Here is a 24,394-nt window from a genome sequence, read left to right on the forward strand (position 1 = left end):
ATCAATGAATTTCTACAGTAATTTACCTTTTCACATATAAATTGGTATCCTAATGTCTGATGGTCTAAAGAAAAAAAAATGCTGTTGAGTTTTTAATTAGAATGGAGGATGTACATTTCTGAATTTTTGAGATAAGGTAAGGTTATTGGTATTTTTTGGATTCATCGGACTACTGTTCTCATCTTGAGTGTTATTTTCACAACGTTTCGGTCGATGTAACCACCGGCTTTCTTCAGGTGTATCTTGTCGAACTCAGGAATGTTTCTGTCGAACTCGAAAAGTTTGATGGAATTTTGGCGACCGTAAGATACAATTTCGAATTACTTAGAACTTCTATCCAGTCATGGTTGTCTGAACGAGAACCTGCTACCCTCGTGAAGTAAATAAAGGGTTCCGTTCGAAATTCTGTTCAAATTCCCGAGTTTGACAGAAACATTTCCGAGTTCGACAAGATACACCTAAAGAAGGTCGGAGGTTACACCGACCGAAACGCTGTGAGAATAATAACCCTCAAGATGAGAACAGTAGTCAGATGAATCCAAATAATATGAATAAAGGATTTCTTTGGGAATTCATTTCAGACAGCGAGGGTTGCTATTCGCTTTCTTACTTCCACACACCACTTGAAATCGTTTCATTCGGAAGCCAAGAAAAGGCCACGATTTATACTCGCTAAAGTGTTTGTCATTATATAAAAACTATGCAAATAAATACATGTTGGGCTTTATTATATACAGATTATTACTTTTAACCAAAAAGAGAAAATTGTTAGAACATATTGTTAATTATAAAAAAAAATTAAAAAATGTTTGTCAGGAGTGGGATTCGAACCCACGCCCACATTCGTGGACCAGAACACTCATAGTCCTGGTTAAGGTAGATTAGAAATCTTGAGTCTGGCGCCTTAGACCGCTCGGCCATCCTGACAGCTTATTAATCTGCCTGACAATACCGTATTTATCAAATGGAATAAGTAGTCAGCTGTGTTTATATATACATGTGAATATTTAACTTCATAGCTTATACGAGAGGCGTCTCAAAAGTAATACCTCCAAATTTTATTCCAAACGAATGGATCAAAGGGGATTGCAAATTACACTGCTATGATGACTGAACTTATGCATTCATGATCTGAAAGTTTTATTTCTCTGTTGCAGATATTGACCGTGTGAGACTCTAGGAAAGCAACCCCTATCGTGGACGTGCGCCAGGATCAGAGATGCGTTAATGAATTCCTGCACAAAAGGTCGCTCGTTTTAATGGCACTATGCCCGTCTTCGTAGCTCTTCAACTTTTTTAGTTTAAAAAAATAAGAGGCCTTATTTTTTTAAACAACCCTCGTAGATGTACTCTCTCTCTCTCTCTCTCTCTCTCTCTCTCTCTCTCTCTCTCTCTCTCTCTCTCTCTCTCTCTCTCTATCATCCTTGGTTTCCCTTATCTTACCTCCGTACCCTCTTTACTTTAACATCATGACTCTCCCAAACATTCATACTCTCCCAAACTCCTTACTCTCCCAAACTCCTTACTCTCCCAAACTCCTTACTCTCTTCAACCGTCTTAATCCATAAGAAATAGATCTAAGACTTATTCGATTAGAACGAAACTTGCATATTTAAGGATGTAAAAAATAGTGAGACTTCTGTATAAGAAGATTGTGATTTATGAAACAGGTCAGAAATGGTCAAACGTCGCTGAACAGTCAATTAGTACTCAGAGTAAATGAAACAAACTAGTAGGATAAAGTAAGACAAATCTGGGGAATGCGGTGTGTGTATGCATGTATTTGTCTCTATGTATAAATACGAGTATGTGTAATGTAAAAAATTTAATAAATGTTAGGGTTGTGTGTTCCTGGATTGAGTTTGAATGAAATAAAATACGTATTAGGTACGTTTGAAGCAAAAAAAAAAAAATAAATAAATAAAATAAAATAAAAAAATAAACAGATATTTATTCTTGCTTAAAATTTACAAATATATTTTGAATTTACATGTTATCTTCAATATTAAAAAAAAAAATGCCATGTTGTTGTTGGAGCAGAGAATCAGCAATAGAAACTCGTCTGTTGTTTTTCACGGTAATTCACAACCCTAATGTGAATACCGCGTGACCAACGCACCATTCCGAGATTTGAAAACACTACCGTGAAAAACAACAAAAGAACTTCAAGTTACGGTAGTGTTTTCAAATGTCGGAACGGTGCGTTGGTCACGCGGTATTCACGTTAGGGTTGTGTACTACCGTGAAAAACAAGAAAAGGACTTCTACTTACTGATTCTCTGCTCCAACAACAACATAGCAAACAAAAAAAAAGAAGAAAAAATGGAAGAAATACTGAGGATGAAGTTTAACTTCGAAATATATTTATAAATTTCAAACAAAAATAAATAGCTGTTTATTTTGTAATAATGCATTGTTTTGACTTCAAGCGTATCTAATACGTATTTTATTTTATTGAAAAAAATACTTAAACTAGTGAATTAAAATTAATATTAAATTCATATCTATAACCGTTCCACTAACATTCGGAATTGGTACCATCTCATTTCTAGTGTGATATCTGGCCTTAATAAGTGGAGAGACCTGTTCAGAAAAGTAAAGAAAAAACAATAACAAAAAAAAAAAAACACTTAATTTGTGATCGTCTTTAAAAAATATTTTTTTTTTCCACGGTGGTCACCACTTATCAAGGCCCGGAAGCCACTCAGGGATAAGGGTTATTGCAAGTACAGTACGTTAGTGTGGAGATTTAATGAAGTATTTACTTAAGAGGGCGGTTCATTAGGAATTTGTTAACGTTGGACTTGAAGACATCCAAGTTGTAGTCAGGTGGGAAGCAGGCAGAGTTTCACAGGCGTGCAGTTCTAAGAAAGAAGCAGACAGATTTCCACAGGCGTGCAGTTCTAAGAAAGAAGCTTTGTTCATGGAATCCGCGTTTTGATTTAGATACAGATAAAGAATGGAGGAAATTTTTCACAGTGGATTCAGCTAGACGAGTGTTTTTCGTGAAAAATTGGCGAGAGGGGACGAGAGATTGGAGTTCAGACGAGCACCTGCCATGGAAATAACGATAAAACAAGGATAGGCTCGCAACGTCTCTTCTGTGGGAGAGAGGTTGCAAGGCAGAGAAAAGGGCATCCCCTACTAAGCCACGAAGTCTATTTTCTACTCTGTTAAGGCAGGATAGGCTGTTTTTAGCAGCTCCTACCCTTATCCTCGGGGGGAAAGTTAAGATTTAACGGTTAGAAAAACCGGACGAGTGTGAAATTGTTTTTAATAAATATTGCTAGACCAACTGTCCAATTTCCTGGAGATGAATATTTAATTGGTTTAATTAATTGAAATTCATTGTTGAGATGATTAATTTGAATTATTTATCCATTAATTTATTGCAGACTATTATCCTCATCTTTTAATTGTTGTTTCACGACGTTTCGGCCACAATAAATAAATGGATAAATTATAGGTACGGGCGAAAATGGACAAATAAAAGTAGGGGGACCTAGTTTTGAAAGCCGATTTATCACAATTTTTTGTAGGTTTCCGACTACTTTTTGATTGTATTTGAAAAATTAAAGATTAAACTAAATTTCCAAAGGGGAAAAAATATTTGTGCATGTGAAAAAAAAAAAAAAAGTTATGAAAAATGTTTTCACGGTGAGCTAACCAATTCAGCTAAACTTTGAAGTTAAATAACTCCATTGTAAAAATCCTTTAAAAGATAAATATTAGTTTTCTGGGTCTACTTCAGAGATAATTATAAAGTAGTCCTAAGATATTGAATTTAATAAGAAGAAAAAACACCTTGTTTGTACAAAAAAAAAAAAGAAGCTTAATTAGCCCCCAAAAGCAAGTAATTCTGCCGTTCGCCAAAACGCAACGAATAAAGTTTTGTAAACACGATTATACGGAAGTCCCAAATGACAGCCAATCGAAACGCTGTTTCAAAATGAAGTCATGATATTAAAAGGAGGTAGGGGTGCCAGTTTACTTTTTTTTTCCAGACGTGCATCCGTACATTCCTATCCTGAACGTTTGTATCATTCTTTATCATTTTTTAAAAATTTAATTACTTTTTTATGTTCCTGTTTTTAAATAATTTTTTTTTTAATTATTGTTCGAGATTATATAAAAATGTGTTACACCGAAAGTTTCACATTCATACGAGCAAGAAAATTACTAAAATCTTGCATATAAAAATTATGCGAAATCTGTAATTTAAAAAAAAAAAGCATTATTTTGAATTAACTTCAAGCACTTCAAATCAAGAAGAAAAAGGAAAAAAAGAAGAAAATAACAACAAAAGAACAACTGTCTAATTTCTTGAAGATGAAATTTGAAAAAAAAAAACTCAATTTTATTTTTAATAAATAGCAATATCTATTAAAAACAATTTCGCACTTGTCTTGTCTTTCTAAACGTCAAATCTTAAATTATTATCAATTGTTCCAAACAGTAGATTTCCTTTTATCAATAAAATTAATTTTTCTTGTAAGGATAGACTTTGTCAGTCTCATTTTCGATATCGTCTTTCCTTCAAAACCCACCCAAATAGTTGAATATTAAAATCTAATTGGATCCTTTCTTCGTGGCGTCGCCGCATATGTTGCGCATTGGACACATTAAGATCTTTTTAAACAAAACACAATTGTTTTCTCCGTAGATTATATGTACACTAGGGAGAAGTGCCCATACTTGCCCGGTCGTAAAATACTCTTAAATATATTTTAATCCATGCAGACCTAATTATCTATTGAATATTATATTGTACCTAATATACAGTACTAATTTCAAAGGGTAAAAAACTGACTTGGGTGCCATCAGCTAGAATTGAAACCAAAGCATTTAACAGCTGCATTCTCTACCGATGTAGCTATCGATAGACAGATAAGAAAGAGTTGATGTAAAACGACTTGAAAAAATGAATTGAATTTGGGCATGCGCGGAAGGAAATGGAAATATGTCGGCAAGATGAACTTTCAACTTGCCGACATAGTTCTATAAGCGTGATTCAGTCATCAAAACAAAGATTTTACTTGGTGTACAATTACAATTTTCTGTTAATCTCAGTGTTATGTGACCAGTAGTTGAAGTGTTCATCGGTTAAATATTTACACACAGACAGACATACACGCATCTACTGTTGGATTTATGTAAATTATAGGGAAAAGAATAGAAGTAAAAAAAAAAAAATTAAAAGCGAGTATGTCAAGAGGGGGATTCGAACCCACGCCCACATTCGTGGACCAGAACACTCATAGTCCTGGTAAAGGTAAATTAGAAACCTTGAGTCTGGCGCCTTAGACAGCTCGGCCATCCTGAGAGCTATCACTAGTCGAAGGATATCATATTTATTATATAGTTGTTGTGTTTATAAAGTCGGTTATAAATTCATTTCGTACATGACAAACTTACTTTCCCTCTCCCCCTCTTTCCTCTCCCATTCTCTCCCTCTCTCTCTCTCTCTCTCTCTCTCTCTCTCTCTCTCTCTCTCTCTCTCTCTCCCAAGCAATCTTGCTTTCCCTTCCTTTACCTCCTTTCTCTCTATTACGATTTGCAATCTAAAAGTAATACAGGGTGGTCGTTAGAAAAGCGGGAAATTTAAAGGTTAGCTTAGATCATGAAAAAAATGCGTGATTGCTATTTTTTGATTGGTTCTTTTGTTGGTTTTCGAGGTTAACACGCTGCAGTGAAGTGCGCGGACGACGTTTTGAGTATCTATGAGTATAATATAGCATTTGTCTTTGAAAAACTTTGTAAAAATTAATCTTTGTAAAAATAAATCCTTGTTTGCCAAATTTTTCGTTTTCTAGCGACCACCCTATATAACAGTAGATATATGTATGTGCGCGTAAATATTTAACCGATAAACTCTTAAATTGCAGGTCACATAACACCAAAATTGACAAGAAATAGTATTCAAGAATGATTCACAGCGCGTAAAATTTCTATTTCGAAGGATGAATAACGCGTATGCCGGCAAGGTGAAATGCAAACTGTTCATTTCAACCTGCCAATATATTTCTATTACTTCTGCGCATGCGTAAATTCAAAGTTGTTTGAAGTGGTTTAACATTAAATCTGTCTTATCTATCTGGCAGTAGATAACACGACTATATTAAATGTCGGTGTAGTCCTTGGTACTACACAGCGACGCTCCAAGATGGCCTCTACTAAAGCCAGGAACCATGCCACAAATTCACGTTCGTGGACCAGAATACTCATAATCCTGGTTAAATAATTACAATTCCTTTAATCTGGCGCCTTACACCGCTTGGTCGTCCTGACTATCGATTACTGACAGTTGACCTTTTTTTATTATTAAAAGTAATATGATTGTTACTTCTCAAATAACAAAACAAAAATACTCGATAAATTTACGTTAATTTTTAAGTGGCGACTTTTTTTTTAACCTAACATGTAAGTACGTAATAAAGTTAGATAAAAAAGATTTATTACTAAACGACTTGAAGAAATAAATTGAATTTCGGCATGGGCACGCCAGAAATAGAGACCCTCTTGCACTTTAAGGAAACTAAAATAGAAAGACAAAAAAAGGGAATTATTAAATACTTAGTAATTAAATTTTTTTTTTTTACAATAATTTCCACTGTTATAATTCTATCAATATTTTATAATAATGACAGGAGATCTAATTAACTTTTTTAATTAAAATAAAATGGTCATTATAAATAGGCGATCGAATTATTGCTTAAATGATTTTAACTCTTTAAAAATTATTTTACATTAATTATTTTTATACTATTACTAGCATGGGTGCCCGGCGTTAGATCCATGTCCAAGGAACCTATATCTAAAATTTCAAGTCTTTAGACCGAAAATTGTCGGAGGAGTTTGGTAGAGTTCTCAAAGGTCAAATCGTTGAATTTTGACCCCTTAACAGCCAAATTTCTGGCCGAAAACCACAGATTTAAAACAGTATTTAATTATTAACAGTATAAAAATAATATTCTAAAAGAATTTTTAACCGATTTTTGCGCATGCGTAGAAATAACATATTTAGTCTACTTACACCTGCCAATTTTTTTTTTTTAATTTTGACACATTAGCAGTTATTTTACCGGCTAAACCCCTATAATTGATTGATCCGCAAAAAATGCAATCATTTCACTTGCCTCGCGCTGCTCTACGCCCTTGTGAATTGGGGGAGATTCATTTTGAAAAAGTGGAGACAGACAAGCAGACACACACGCAACATAATGAGTTTATTAATTGGATTATAGGCAATAAAATCATTAAAGAAAAAAGGTTTGTCAGAAGTGGGATTCGAACCCACGCCCACATTCGTGGACCAGAACACTCATAGTCCTGGTTAAGGTAAATTAGAAACCTTGAGTCTGGCGCCTTAGACCGCTCGGCCATCCTGACAAGATATCTTCTATACTGACAATATGCTATTCATCGCGTCGGGTAGGTAGTCAGCCGTTTATACAAACAGCTGTGCATTCATTTTTAGTTTATAATAGATTTACCACCCCCTCTCGCTTTTCACCCCTCTCTTTTGCTCTCCAAACACGCTTGTTCTCCATCCGTCCGTATCCCCCCTTACTCTTCTATCTCAATTTGCAATCTAAAAATAGAAACAAATATCAAGATATTCTCTACGCGACCTGCGGCTCCATTTTTAATACTATGTCGCTATCTTTCACTTTGAGCGGAACAGGTATATATATATATATATATATATATATATATATATATATATATATATATATATATATATATATATATATATATATATACATACATATATATATATATATATATATTGAGTAAAAAATCGGTTTCAGTATATATATATATATATATATATATATATATATATATATATATAAGTAGATTGTAGTTTACTTGAAGCATTGTTGAAGAAAATTATAAGGTAAAATTAAAAGCCAAGTACAATGCGAGATTTTTTTTTTAATTTTTTTATAAAAAAAAATCTCGCATTGTTCTTGGCTTTTAATTTTACCTTATAATTTTCTTCAACAATGCTTCAAGTAAACTACAATCTACTTATATATATATATATATATATATATATATATATATATATATATATATATATATATATATATATATATTACTCCGAAGAAGGAAGTATCTACAGAATATCAAATTCTTTTTGTGGTCCCCAGTCGCGTGCATGTTCTGTTCAGTGGAGATGACAATGTCCTCCTACATACAGCGTCTGGTCACCCATCTGGTACTGTCTCTCTCTCTCTCTCTCTCTCTCTCTCTCTCTCTCTCTCTATATATATATATATATATATATATATATATATATATATATATATATATATATATATATATATATATATACTAACGAAGCTTTGAGTAAAAATAAAAATACAGAATGCAGTTTAAATTCCCAGAAAAAAAAAACAAATAAATTTAATGTATCGCAGACTTAACACTTAAATAATCCGACTTCTAAAATGTTTATAATTACAATAGATAATTCAACTATATAAGGATGGAAAAAAAAACTTAACTAAAATTGTTAAATAGAAATAGACTCAGCACTTGCATAAGCCGACTTTTCAAAAGTCTACAATTATAAAAGAGATATCAACTATATAAGGATGAAAAAAGAGAAAGCCTTAACTAAAAAAAAAAAAAAAAAATAATAGAAAACGGGGATAATCAGCTGCCTACCATGTAGCTGTTTCGGAGATTTAAAAACAGGATATCTGTTAAATACATGGCTCTCCAGTGGAAAAAAAAAAACATTTCCGCAATAATAAAATGTACAACAATACGGTTACTGTTTATACTAATATAAAAAAAATGAAATATTAATAATATAAAATAAAATAAAATAAATAGAAAATAAAATATTAATAATATAAAATAAAATAAATAGAAAAATGAAATATTAATAATATATATATATATATAAGTAAATTTAATAAGATTACAAGATCAATTCTGCGACATGTTAACTAGCATATAAATTTTATGAGAATAAAAATGCATAAAAGCTTAAGTACCTTTGGTACCAGATAGGTAAATAGAAAAGAAAAAGGAAACCTGGTCATACAAATCTAAAACCCCAATATATAGTCTAAAGAAGCTTTAAGTAAAAAAAATTAAAATTAAAAATAAAGAATGTCGTTTAAATTCCCGGAAAAAAAACCCAACTAAACTTAACCAATATATATAAATGAGAATTTGTGTGTATGTGAGGACATTTCTCAACTTATCTATTCAACGAATTTTTAATCTACAGACTTGAAAGTTGGTATATAGGGTATTCAGATATGCGGAAAATTTTTTAATAGTTTTTCATCCGGAAAAAAAGGCTGCTAAGGGGCAACAATTGAAAAATTGGTCTGTATATGTGGGGGGGGGGTCATCGAATTTTTATCTAGCATTTACCACTTAAAATTAAAACATTTTTATTTAATTTTTTTTAACTTCGATGTAATACACTTCTTTTAAATATATATATATACTAGCATGGGTGCCCGGCGTTGTCTGGGTGTTTGGCGGAAGAGTTTGGTAGCTCCATTTATGTTGCAGCACATGACCCCCCCCCAAAAAATTGAATTTAGAAATATATTAATTAAAAACACCGCCATTTTAGCTATCTCACACTGTGATCTGCGCCTCCCAATCATTGAAGCCCTACTAATTTGTATGAAAAAAAAAACGACCATCAATCAGGCTCAATATTAAGGGGAAAGCACACTTAAGTGTTTTTCATGATTTCAAACGATTTTAATTGTCTTTTCAATAAATTCACAAACGCAATTTTTAATTCATCACTTGTCTGAAGACGACACATGGAAGTCGAAAACGTTCGCAACTACGGCAAATTTCTTTTTACACTTAAACAGAGCGTTCGAACATTATCCCGCCAAAAAGAGAAAATGGATTGCAAGAAAAACAAACAGGAATTATCCCTGCTCTTCAACGAAACATGCATTAGAGTAAAAATGCTGCCCAAACTCGTCCACGGAAAACTCGTCTACGGAAAACTCGTCCACGGAAAACTCGTCCACGGAAAACTCGTCCATTGAAAACTCGTCCAGTTTTGCTAGATAGGAAAACTGGGCGATTATTGAATAAATATCGATCGAAAGCACATTTTATGACCGCTCTTGAAAGAAAATGTTGTTTTTAAAAGAGACTCCACTCCACCATAATATTTAAAAATATTTTTACTTGTGTACTGTTGTTTTATAAACATATTTGTTTTATAAAAGATAAAATTGATTTTTCTAAGTGTTCGTTTTCTACCTAGCTGGATATGTTTTAGTGGTTTAACTTATTTTAAAGTGTTAATTTAGTTCAAAGAAGAGACTACGCCCCCATAATATTTCTGGTTCTCCCTGATTTCTACTTTCGATCACATGCTTCTATTCTGAATTCGTTGCAGCGAGCCGACATTAATGGACTCATTTTTTCTACCAAAGCGTTCATTAATAATATTGTTTTAAATGCGTAACATATTTCAAACTCATATAAATAATTGCACAATAAAAATAATTAAATCAAAACAAAAATAATTTTTCCTTTTTAGAATTTAAAAAATAAAAATGCCAGTTTTTAAACTTAATTACTAAATTTAAAAAAACTTTTTTTTTCATGGTGTTTTTAAGTTAAATTCAGTTTTTACGATATTTGGTTTATCAATTTGTTAGGTAATTTGCTAGAATAACTTTTAAATTTAGTAAGCAAATAAAAAATGGAATTTTCACTTGAAGAAAAATGATTTTTGTCTTAATTAAATTATTTCTATTGCGCAATAATTTATGTCAGTTTGAAATATGTTAAACAATGTCGACCCAGGAGAGGCATGGTTGGAGATTACGCATTTCCTGCCACAAAAAATTTCACGCACAGACACCCTTCGTGGGTATCCATAGTCTGTCAAAGACCGAAGGAACATATATGTATGTATTGTATTAAATTTAATTTGTGAAAAGTAATATGGTTAATCTTAAACATGGAAAAGTAAAGGACTAGTTGTTAAAACTAGAAAAGAAAAGGACAAGATGTTCTAGTAAAAAATATAATAGCTTTATAACTTAAAATATTGCAACATTAAAAATTTGTTTGAATTCAATTTATAACATTATATAATCGATTTATAACATTATATAATCAATTCTTAATGCTGCAATATTTTAAATTTATTATATTTTTTACTAGAATATCTTGTCCTTTTCTTTTCCAGTTTTAACAACTAGTCCTTTACTTTTCCATGTTTAAGCTTAACTATATTACTTTTCATACTCGCATTTTTCTATTGTAATCCATGATTTTTCCAGGCTTCCAATAAATTTACTTGTTCTTTGTTTAGTTTCAGTCTTATTTTTTGCCCCATAGACATAACATACACACGTTTTCAATAAAATCCCCCCAAATTATCTCCCTTTCATGCTTTCATTCTCTCTATTTCCCTTGTTACTTCTCTTTTCACAAGAACGGTGAATTGGTAGCAACAGCAGTTGCTGCAGCGACGTGGTTGCTATAGAAACCAGTCATAATAAACGTCGCTCATCTCCTTACGTTTTTTTTTTTACTATTTTCAACACCAGTAAATTCATCATAACTTTTGTTTTACTGAACGGAAATTGAAATTTTTTTTTCACAATATAGTTGGGAAGGTGATCTATAAACTGTAATAATTGTTTGAAATTTGGTCAGCATATATAAGCATATTCAAACACTACTGTGTTTGAATGATATATATGCGGAAATTTTAACTAAAGACGTACGTAAGATGGCGGCCGCGAATGAATGTAAAAAAAATGGAACGGAACGCAAATTTTAGTGAACCGAAATTAGCGAGTCGACTGTATAGCCTAGCAAGAAAAAAAAACAACTCGACTGCTGATAATAACAACTAATAATAAGCATGTTTTAATTTTTAACTACTCTGTACTTGTTATGAATATGTTAATAATGAAATGAAATAACTAAAAAATATTTTTCAACTAGACTGTAGTTTCACATAACAATTTCATAAACAAAAGATACTGTAACAGTTGAATTTCATGGTCCTTTCTCTACATAATTACCAAAACAAAACAATGAAATGAAATAATTAAAAACTAATGTAATCTTCCAGAAAAGCAAAGAAGGAAATTTTAATGTCTTTTTTTAATTAAGAATAGAATTAGTTTGAAAAGCTGTGAATAAGTAAATAAATTAAAACACAAAAATTATGTAATTGGGTAAAAAAAATAACTTATCTGGTTAGGCAAAAAAGTAACTTAGCTTGCCTTTGTTTATTTATTTTTTCACCCATTTTTTTTATTGTTTGTTATTCTGAAAATAAACGTGAAAATATTGTGTGATTATTTAAATAAACTATGTTATTCATTCAATAAATATATATATTTTTTATATTTTTTAGTTATTTTATTAACGAGTACAGAGTATTTAAAGATTTTAAACACGCTTATAATTAGTTGTTGTTATCAGCAGTCGAGTTGGGTTTTTTGTGTGTTTTTGTTTTGTTTTTGTTTTTTGCCAGACTGTATAGTTACGGCTACCGAGAGAGTAGGCCAGTGAACATGACAGCGTGACGCCATTTCCTGATCAACATGTAGGTATAGAAAGTTTCTAGTGTTCAACCACATGGTCATAAAAAATATTTTTCCTTGCCTTAGATTGTGCATGTTTTTTATTCTCCTAAAGAGAAAAAACAATTCTCGATTTGGATAATTATATAATTGCAATTATTATAAAATGGGATAATTTTAATCTAACAAAATATAACAGTAAGTGGATTGTTTTTGAATTTTTATATCTATTGAAGGAAGTCGAATATTTCATTTTATTTTATTTTATCAACTGCAAAACAAACAATTTTTATATGAGAATATTTTTCAGTCTGTTCTTTTAATAATGAATAAAACTTCTCATTGAGTATTTCCAAATATTTTAAAGTTAGAAGCATTTGTCACGATTTTTTTTTTAACTAAAATAATTGATGATTTCAATATTTTAGTAACCGGCGAAATATATTTAAAATTTAAATTCTTTATTCTCTCGAACACATTCACTTTATTCTTTAAATTCTTTATTCTCTCGAACACTTTATTCATACGAACACAAATTCAACTTAAAAATTAATTAACTAATCAGTTTTAATTAAAGTTTTGATATGAACTAAAAATAAAGAGTTTAGTTAACATTTTCTTGTGTTTATCTTATAAATAAATATTGTTTGGTGTTTGTGTCGTGTACTTACCGTGATGAAATAATAAGGTTATTTAGAAAGCCATTCTTGATAGGGGGAGGCTTTCTAACTATTCTGCACTTTCACCTAACAATTTGATGAAAAAAAAGATGTCATGAAATTTAACTAGATAATCCTATCTAAAATATAGCACGGTGCGTACACTGCAGAAGCACCATTATTATTATTATTATTATTATTATTATTATTATTATTATTATTATTATTATTATTATTACTACAATAATAATTAAACAAAAAGTATTTCATGGGAAACGTAGACCCTGCGTAAACGGGTTTTAATTTAATGGTTGCTCCCTAAAAAGCACATACGCAAAAGGTTTTCATTGGTTTATTTAATTACGAAAACTTTTTTGAAGGTACTATTTAAGACAAACAAAAAAAAGACCAAAAGCATTATTTGAATATGTATGCAAAAAAAAAAAAAAAAAAAAAAAAAACTAACAAAAAATAAAAATATTTAGAGTGGGAAATATAATAATAAAAATCAATTGAAATGAAAATAAAAATAAAAACAAGTATGAAATAAAAGTATGAATCAAATTGAATCAAAGAAATAAAAAAATCGAAAAATAAAATAAATTTTTACTATATTTTCTTAGTTTTTAACCAATGTTCACATTATAGTATGATTGTCTTTTAGTAGTTATGTGAACTTCATTTCCGTATTCATGTATTCTGCACTGATATGAAAATGAAGACTATAGTGAAGTATAGGATTCCTAACCATGTAACTGATGAAAAGATGCTACACATTTTGATGAAAAACATGGGAAAAATTAACATAGAAGAACAGAAAACCAAAACTTTAAATGTAATTTCTGTATTAAAAGTAAGTTATTTAAATATTTCAGCATATAATCCTGTGCGGGGGGGGAGGATCCAGCTCCCCAATAAGTGTCACTCTGGATAGGAACAAAAATAAAAATTATCTCAGTCATGAAGGATTTCTCCTCCACCAGCCGAGGACAGAAAAGGTGAATTGTAGCATCAGGACAGATACTACTACACTGTGATCTTGTCCCGAAAGCCAAGAATTGTTTGTTTTATGTTTCTTTAATTGTTTGTTCCTAAATTCATAATTCAGTTTTATCAGTATTAGATTGTACCTATTTACAATGCCTCCCCACGGGACAGAGTTAGACACCAGGGTCGTTTAGATTGCATATTGCTTTAAAATTAGATATTTTTACATAGATAATATTTATATGATATATTGAATAAAATTCAGTTTCATTATTAATCGAATTGGGTTCCTTTCTTTTCTTTTTTTAACATGTTTTAATGCTCTTTTTATAAATGCCGTCTCGACAGTAACAGTTCCACAAATCTTACCTAGATTGCCTGCAGGCATTTTTCAGTTAACAGACCTTCTATATCTCGGTGGCCATGGTACAGTCGACTCGCTAATTTCGTTTCGTTAACATTTGCGTTCCGTTCCATTTCTTTTTTACATTCGATTAAAATCGGAATCGGGAATCGGAAATATCGGAACTTTTGGAGGTATCAGAATTGGAAAATTTTGAGCCCCATTTCCGATTCCAAAACGATTCTTTGAAAAAAAAATTCTTAAAAAATTAAATAAACGAGTACCTATTTATTAGTAGATTATTCGTTTAGAACGTCAGATATAATTTTATGCGTAATTATTTTAGTATTTACTTCAACAGTGCTCAATACATAGGTAAAATTATGTGGTAAGTTATGAAAATATATATGGCAATTAAGCTACACAGAATATATATATATATGAGAACAAGTAGTTAATAAAACATGCTAAAAACACTTTGAAAAAGAGTTAAAAACATATTTAATTTTAAAACGGAAACACTAAATAAATGGATAGTCCTTAATCCACGGAGTTTCGAAGAAATACTTTCCTTCTCATCAGAGGGTAGGATTTAGCAAAATGCGGGATCGGATTTTGCTTGCAAAAGTATTAAATGAAATTACAAGTAAGTCATAGACCTTAATTGATAACAAAAAGTGAAGCAGAGGAAATAGGGTGAATAAAAAAGTGATTTCACGTGAATGGAAAGTCTGGTGAAGGGTAAAATTTGCAATGACAGTAAAATCCAAAGATGCAGAATCCAAGAAAGTTAGTTAAAATTCCATTCGTGCAAGTAAAAGTCAAGGGAACCGCGTAATTGGAAGATGATCCAAAGTAATCCAAAAAGGCAGAAATCCGTTGAATAATTGACAAATAGGTACAAGGAAATGGGAAAGGATTCCAATATATTATTAAAAGAAAGATAAAATGTGCGTAAAAAAGAAATGGAACAAATAAACAGCTCGACTGTCGAGGCAAGATTGAATTAAAGAAAATGGGTGAAGAAGAAAAAAAGAAGAGGGGAAAAATAGTTGAATGGTGATTGGAATAAATTTAAAATAGAAAAACCAATGTTAAAATGACCCAGACAAAATAACGTTAAAGGCGCCAAAATTTTAAGCAAAAATAAGGTAAACTGAAATTTACAAGTTATTATTTAATAATTGAATTATCAGCAGGAGTTTTTGAAGGACAATTAAAGGAAATAAGAAGAAATATAAAATAAATACGTAAACATGTAAATACATACATACATATATATGAATACATACAATTACACATATACATATATATATACACACAACAAACACACCCACATATACACACACACATGCATATAAGTAAATAGATGAATGAATAAATGAATAAAAAAAATTAAAGGGGAGAGAAGGCCGGTGTCTGCAAATTCCGGATAAAGCAAGCAAGTAAGTAAGTAAGTAAGTAAGTAAGTATGTAAGTAAATGCATATAGTAAAGCATATATGCAAAACATAAATGTGTAGGTAGATAGGAATATTTGAACGCTAAAAATGGAAATTACAGATGAAAAACTGGCTAAACAAGGAAAAAAATTTTTAAGTTGTAAAATATTAAGAAATTATGTAGAGAAAACGATAATGTTATAGAAAAGAATATATATCTGAAAGGTTAAATTAATGGCTATGTAATTTCAAATTTACCATAATTGAATTTGGACTTATGTTTGCAGAAAGAGATGAGTTCGTTTTTAGAGTTTATTATATTGCTACTTTGAGGGGAAGTAATTATAGTTATAGTTTCGGTTGTGCAGAGGCGATATGACTTAGAGCCTGGAGTATGAGACTTAACCTTTTAAGGATGGCTCATTTGATTGAGAAAGGGGTATTATTAGAATTAAGTTTTTTAATTGACGTGGTTCCTTGGTAATTATTAGAATTTGGGTTGTTAAAAAAAGAAATGTGGTTTGATATTCTTTTCTTAATTAATGTTCAAGTAGCGCCGATATATGTATGTACTTTATTAAAAGCTAGAGGTCTGAAATTAATATTAATTTGCTGATTTTTATTAGGGAAATAGCTTGAATTTTGTTCATTATGTTGAACAAAGGGCGGGACAATGATTGTACGAGGACTGTTTTGGAGGGGATAATGAGTGTTAGGATGACTGTTAGGAGAAATATCATTATTCTCATTATTATTATTATCATCATTATTGTTATTGCTGGTTGTAAGATTATAGATGGAGGGGGCTCCTCGTATGATTAGTAACTATATCAGATGGGATGGATGGATACAAAATATTAGTGTCTGTTATGGGAGGATTGCGTGGGAACTCTGTAATTGTGCATGAACATATAACATCTTTATGGGTGAAGTTATTATTGAGTGGGCAAGATGCTTGTTATTACAATTATAGTTAGTTTAAGTTTAACTGGGCAAGGGATTTTTTGAGCTGATTTAATTTTTTTGTTATTAGATGTTAAGATTATTTGTGCTAAATTAGGCATAGTTGAATAAGAAATCAATATTGAGTTTTTATTGAAAATAGAACTATATCTGTGTGGGTATCTGGAAGAGTTTTGTACAATGTTGAAGAATTCCTTATATATATATATATATATATATATATATATATATATATATATATATATATATATATCATAATTTAGGAATTTAAAATTTGTGATTTGAAAAAGTTAAATTTAAAATATAGAATTTTTATTGTATGCAAGACAAAGAATACAGTATAGTAAAATATATTTTGACATTTACGCTAAATGGAGGATTAAACCAAATATTTTTCTTTCCCCTGGTGCGACTGGGTAGGTTAGAGGTATTACGATTAGTATTTTGGTTTGGATTATACATGTAGACTGGTTCATTGCAATTGATAGCGGCAGATCTTGTTTTTTTAACTCTTATTTGCGAGTCATATTGTGTGTTATTACAGGTTTAAGGCGGCCAGTAGGAGGAGCATAATGGTTGTATTTAATCTTTTCATTGTGTCCTGAGTTTCTTAAGGCATTATTGGAGAAGTAGCATTCTGATTAAAAGTTTTTTTATCGACAGAAAGAGTAGAAATTCTTTTAGAGACGGATGGTACTATAGATTTTATAATTGAGTTTGAGTGGTTAGAAGATTTATGGACGTATAAAAGCGTAAGGTTATATATATATATATATATATATATATATATATATATATATATATATATATAATGGATTCACGAAGCAATGTTTGCAAATGATAAAAAGATATAGAAGAAGGTTAAATAGTGAAACAGGAAATGGTTTTTCATGTTCAAACATTGAAATTGTATTCTTTATTTAAACAAACTCGACTTGCAGGACAATATGGCGCCGGTGAAAAGAAGGAAAAAGAAAGTGTAATCTATATTTTATTTCCCTTAGTCTGTCTGTCCGTTCGACTTTTTCTTGGAAGCTCTTGAGCAGATCTGACTGAAAACTTTTTAAGGACATTTGTTATGATAAGGTGTCGTGAACTACGTATTATGTTATCCGTTTTATCAGCCAGGGATTAATAGTGATTAATAAGGGTTAGCCACCACAATACCATATTTACTCTAGAAGTATTCTCGGAAAAAAACTGAACCAATCTGACTGAAATTTTGTATTAACTTTTGTTACAACAAGATCCAGTGAACTAAGTATTATGGTATATATTCTATGCACACTTGGGGGTTAATAAGGATTAATAAGGATTAGTATTAAATGCACAAATGAACACAAATTTAATTATGTTTGCCAACTAATTTGGCATAAAGCCCTCATTCTAAGTAAACGGCCCATGACTTTTGCCGTTTTTATGGACTAAAAAGTCTAGCATATATATATATATATATATATATATATATATATATATATATATATATATATATATATATATGTGTGTGTGTGTGTGTGTGTGTGTGTGTGTGTGTGTATGTGTGTGTGTTTGTAAATATATGTACATATATATATTTATATATGTATATGTATATGTATATATTTCTCCCTTTTTCCCGTTTCTTGCTTCCTTAATCTCATTGACTCCCTTATATATATATATATATATATATATATATATATATATATATATATATATATATATATATATATATATATATATATATATATGTATATATATATATATATATATATCATATATATCATAATTTAGGAATTTAAAATTTGTGATTTGAAAAAGTTAAATTTCAAATATAGAAATTTTATTGTATGCAAGACAAATAGTATATCAAAATATATTTCCTTAACCCATGAGTTTTCGATGTTTATACATCTCCTCGAAGGAAAATATTAGCAAATATTCTAAAAGGTTTGCACCTGATTTGCTAAAGGTAATAAATATAGAAAATTAAATTAAATGTTTTTAAAGTTTTTAAATCATTTTAGTTACATATAATAAGGGAAATTGGATATTGATGCAGCAAAAAAAGGATATTGAACTTCAAATCAAAAGTGTTTGTTAAATCCTGTAATGGAAGTTCTTGGTATTAGGCAAGTAAAAAAATCCAACGCATATTGTAATAAATCCAAGGAAGCTGGTAACAATCCAATATATACATATTTCCACAGTTTTTCTTTAATTATATTGGATATATTGGATATCCGACAAATCTTTGATTATATCAATCTGGTGAAAAAATTGAAAGTTGACCTATTTTATGAATCATGTCAAATCCTGTCTAGACATTTCATATTCAAGATTAATAAGTTAGACGCTCCCTTTATTTTATTTTATTTTTATTTTTATTTTCTTCCTCCCCCTCACTTCTTTATTTTTAGAGGATAAAATTTAATTTTTGTGATTTCAACAACATTATATTTTGCTTTGGTTTGATAAACAATTGTTTTATTTAATTATTTCCATTTTATTTAATTATTTCCATTTTATTTAATTATTTCCATTTTATTTAATTATTTCCATTTTATTTAATTATTTCCATTTTATTTAATTATTTCCATTTCCATTTAATTTAATTTTATTTGCTTGTCTACAGATATTTATTCGTTTTTATGCACAAATTGATTGAAAACTTGAACTGAATTTTGAAACTGATATATGAAAAAAAATTTTGCCAATCAAACTGAAAACTAAAAATTATGGAAGAAGTCATATTTGTATGAAAGTCGCAGAAATATATAGGTTAACATGATATTTTAAAGGCACTCCAGGTTCGTTGAAAAAGAAAAGTTATATATATATATATATATATATATATATATATATATATATATATATATATATATATATATATATGTAAGTGTAATTATATATATATATGTATAAGTGTAATTTTATATAAAGTGTAATTATTTAGGTGAAATATATATTCAAGTTAAGAATTTATTGTTTGAAGCAACGAATATATGGAGAAGAATTATATTTATTTCCTAGGAAATTTATTGTTTGAAACAACGAATATATGGAGAAGAATTATATTTATTTCCTAGGAAATTTATTGTTTGAAGCAACGAATATATGGAGAAGAATTATATTTATTTCCTAGAAAATTTATTGTTTGAAGCAACGAATATATGGAGAAGAATTATATTTATTTCCTAGGAAATTTATTGTTTGAAGCAACGAATATATGGAGAAGAATTATATTTATTTCCTAGGAAATAAATACAATTCTTCTTCATATATTCGTTGCTTCAAACAATAAATTCTTAACATGGATATGCTTTATCTATATAAATATATGTTTTATATATATTTTACTCTACAGAATTTAACCTTTATAATTACATTTATGTGTTGCTCTATTTTTATATTGAGCTTTACCTTTTTGGCTAGGATCGTCCTGAAATTCTTACCTCACTGTATTATCTAATAAGGCGATTTACTTGATTTCTAATCTGTGACTTATCTCATTTATATATATATATATAGAGAGAGAGAGAGAGAAAATAAAAAGGAACAAACCGTATTATGTGTTCATCAACGTTTCGTCTTTATTTCGAGACTTCCTCTGGAAAAAGGAAAAAACCGTATTATGTGTTTATCAACGTTTCGTCTTTATTTCGAGACTTCCTCTGGATGAATTATCCAGAGGAAGTCTCGAAATAAAGACGAAACGTTGATGAACACATAATATCCAGAGGAAGTCTCGAAATAAAGACGAAACGTTGATGAACACATAATACGGGTTGTTCCTTTTTATTTTCTCTATTTTGTCGGAATACTATTTCCATCATTTTCATCATATATATATATATATATATATATATATATATATATATATATATATATATATATAGTAATTTATAAAATATATATGGCGATTAAGCTTAATTGCCATATATATTTTATAAATTACTAACTAGCTCTAGCTATGTATTGAGCATTTTTGAAGTAAATACTTAAAGTTTACGCATAAATCTATACTTTCGTATATTAATTTTATGTGAGTAAATTAAGTAGTTATATATATATATATATATATATATATATATATATATATATATATATATATATCATCCACTGTATCATTGTTCTTGAATGCAGCAAGACAAGCCGGTGCCTCAAGCCAGGATTGAAACTCGACCCTCGAGCTAAAACCGGTGCTTCTAATTTCTAATTTATCATCTGGCACTTGCTGAATCTAAGCAAAAATTCAGTGTAAACAAAATGTAAACATTATCAATTGCCGGAGAGCTCAAATTGTTTTTATCTAGTGATCAATGCTTTAATAGCTGGTCGTATATGGCGATTTCCTTATGGTGCCCTAACAAGAGCAAGGGGAGCATGTAGTCATGCACAGACAGACTGTTTTACTGTAACACAGCTCTTGAGTGCGGCTAGAAAAGCAGGTGCTTCAAGCTTGGATCGAAACTTGACCGCGAGCTGACAATCGTTGCTTTATCAAAGAATCAAATCAATTGTGATATTTCTTAGAGTTCACATAAAGCAAAATCTATTTATTAATTGCCAGGATATATTTAATACTGCAGAGAAAATAAGCTCAATGGTTGACAGGTTGTGTTGAACAGAGCTTTTGTGTTATAACTTATTAGATTACAAAATTTACGACATAATTAATACTTTTAATTAGTGTTGGGACGATTAATCAGAATCGGGAATCGGAAAAATCGGAACTTTTTGTGGCATTGGAATCGGTATCGGAATCAGAAAAATTTGTATTTATTTTCCAATGCCAAAAACGATTCTTTTAATTATCTCTTCTTTTTATTTGATTTTGTTTGAAACAAAATCTTCTGCGGCTGGTAGTAATAATAAAATAATAAATATCTATTTATTTTAAATTACCAGTCGAACTAAAATCTACAGATTGCCCCCTACAAGTGTATTTTCACACGGTAAAATCCAAAAATATAAATCCAAGAAAATTAATTGAATTTCCATTCGCACAAGTAAAATCCAAGGAAATCACGTGTGTCTGGTCACGAATAGGCTCCTATATGATTGACTATTATAGAAAACTTATCACATATAATGATAGAAGATGTATCGAGACACAGGAATGGGTATGTTTGATCTGGCATAATGATGATTCATTAAAATTGTGGGGTCTGCATACGCGCCTGGTCCACAAAGTATGGAAATAAAAAACAAAAACGTTTACAAGTGTTTTTGATATAGATGTACATAATAATACTTTGATAAGTATGTTTTAACTTAAATAGGGATGGTATAATAAAATTGTGTGGTCTGCGTTCACGCCTAGCCTCCATAGAATAGAATTAGGCATAAACTTTAATAAAGACTGTTCATATCTATCTGCGTAAGTATACTTTGATAATTATGTTTCAGTTTGAAGAAATCTGGTATAATAAAATTATTGGGTGTTCGTTCGCACCTGATCTCCATAGAATGGAAATATGTCACAAAGTTTAACAAGGTTTCTTTAATATAGATCCACAGAATATTGTGATAAGTGTTTCAGTGTGAACAGGTATGGTATAATAAATTATGGGGCTTATCTATTTTATTTTTACTTTCATCATATTTTGCTTTGGTTTTGATACCCCCAAATTCGAAGCTATCTCTTTACAGCCCTTCCTTTTCATAACCTATCATACTTTCATAAATCCAAGTCCATTTTCTGTAGGCTGTTTTTGAACCCAGTCAACGACGGGTACTTTTGCTAGTGTATATATATATATATATATATATATATATATATATATATATATATATATATATATATATATATGCATTTTCACCCCAAACAAGGCACAGTGCTACTTTGACATAGGAAGCTACTATCTGGAACATAATTTGCAGGGATACTATGTAGGAAGTTGAGCAGCAACATGTTTGTTTGCATTACACTTGAACTTCTGTATATCATTACAGTCAGGGAAGCAGGGACCCGGAAGGGAATTCCAAAGTCTAGCAGTCCTGGGGAATAAACTATTAGAGTAGAAAGCTTTTTGGCATTTGGGGAACTCTACTGTGTAGGGGTGGGATTTTGCTGCATGTCAGGTTTGTCATGGGTATTTATGTCGAGGGAGTACAAGTGCATGTGGTTCGTCGGAGCACCTATTATCACAATACTTGTAAAACAGGCATACGGATGCAACATTTCGTCGGTTGAAGCTTAGCTGACAGTGCGGGGCCTATTAGGTTAATGACTCTCTTTTGAACGCTGTCTAAGTGTGAGAGACTAGTAGCAGATGCACTAACCCAGATGTGGCAACAATATTCCATGGACAAATGGTGGCCTTGTATAGTGGTATGGGATACTGTCAGGCGGAAATAACTTTCTAGCAAAATCACTTTGCAGTTCTGAGTTCAATGCATACTTAATTAAAAATAATTTTTATAATCAACTTATATATACAGAAGTTGATTTTTAACACGGTAAATTAGAATTGACAACAAATGTATTATTCAACAATGAATAGAAGTTGAAAACTGAGCTGTTCTTTGAAATTCAATGGAATTAGAAAATTTTTAAAGATTTCAACTTGTATTCCTTGTCGAATAATAAGTTAATTTACAGAGTTTTAATTTAATTTCTTATATCAGTGTCTATCTTAAATATTGAGTTTTTTCATTTGGTTATGATTGTCCTATAAATATTAATATTAATATTTATACTTGCTTTAAGTTTACATAATTATTCAATCTACGAACATGGAAATAATTTTGGAATTTATATTAGTGGCCTGTAATATATATATATATATATATATATATATATATATATACATATATATATATATATATATATATATATATATATATATATATATATGTATATATATATATAAATGTAGGTCAATTTGGGCATATTTATTGGTTTAAAAATATAGGCTCTTTTTAACCAATTATCATAAAATACTAAACCTAAAATAGTATTATAATCTTCAAAAAGCCTGCAAATTTTCATGTAGTTTTGCCCCATAGAACCCAAGATATGAGCATTTCAATATTCAATTTGGCTACCAGTATATATATATATATATATATATATATATATATATATATATATATATATATATATATATATATAGAGAGAGAGAGAGAGAGAGAGAGAGAGAGAGAGAGAGAGAGAGAGAGAGAAAGAGAGAGAGATAGACCACTTTTTCTGGCAATTTTATAAGTTCCAAATATCAGTGACTATTGATCAGGATTTAGCAAATGAAGGTTCGTTGGAAAGGTAATGACCGGAATTGTGTAGTGGGCTATGTGACATTTGCCTTAAGGTCGCACATTAAGAGGATCATTTATCATCCAGAGCCTACTTTTGGCATTTTCTTTTTACAGCCATAAAATGTTTTGATCATAGTTATTTGTTTTCCTAGTTTTGTATATGAATTACAAAATATATGATATTTTCCCAAAACCTCTAGCCTTG

At 30.1% G+C, this 24,394-nt stretch overlaps 1 protein-coding gene and 2 non-coding genes across 3 annotated transcripts in view; 1 reads left to right on the plus strand and 2 right to left on the minus strand.

Moving 5' to 3' along the window:
* The window catches only part of LOC145265552 (uncharacterized), a 103,884-nt gene that overhangs the window by 62,801 nt on the left and 16,689 nt on the right, over positions 1-24,394 (plus strand). The gene's annotated exons all lie outside the window — the stretch shown is intronic.
* Trnal-caa (transfer RNA leucine (anticodon CAA)) lies at positions 811-927 on the minus strand. Its single transcript has 2 exons — positions 890-927; positions 811-856 (listed from the first exon to the last, which is right to left on the minus strand). It is a non-coding gene; the product is annotated as a tRNA-Leu (tRNA).
* Trnal-caa (transfer RNA leucine (anticodon CAA)) lies at positions 7,273-7,389 on the minus strand. The gene is made up of 2 exons: positions 7,352-7,389; positions 7,273-7,318 (listed from the first exon to the last, which is right to left on the minus strand). It is a non-coding gene; the product is annotated as a tRNA-Leu (tRNA).

The sequence above is a fragment of the Euprymna scolopes genome, chromosome 40 (assembly GCF_053919585.1).
Source record: "Euprymna scolopes isolate OS-2025 chromosome 40, ASM5391958v1, whole genome shotgun sequence".
In the NCBI taxonomy this organism is placed as follows: Eukaryota; Metazoa; Mollusca; class Cephalopoda; order Sepiida; family Sepiolidae; genus Euprymna; species Euprymna scolopes.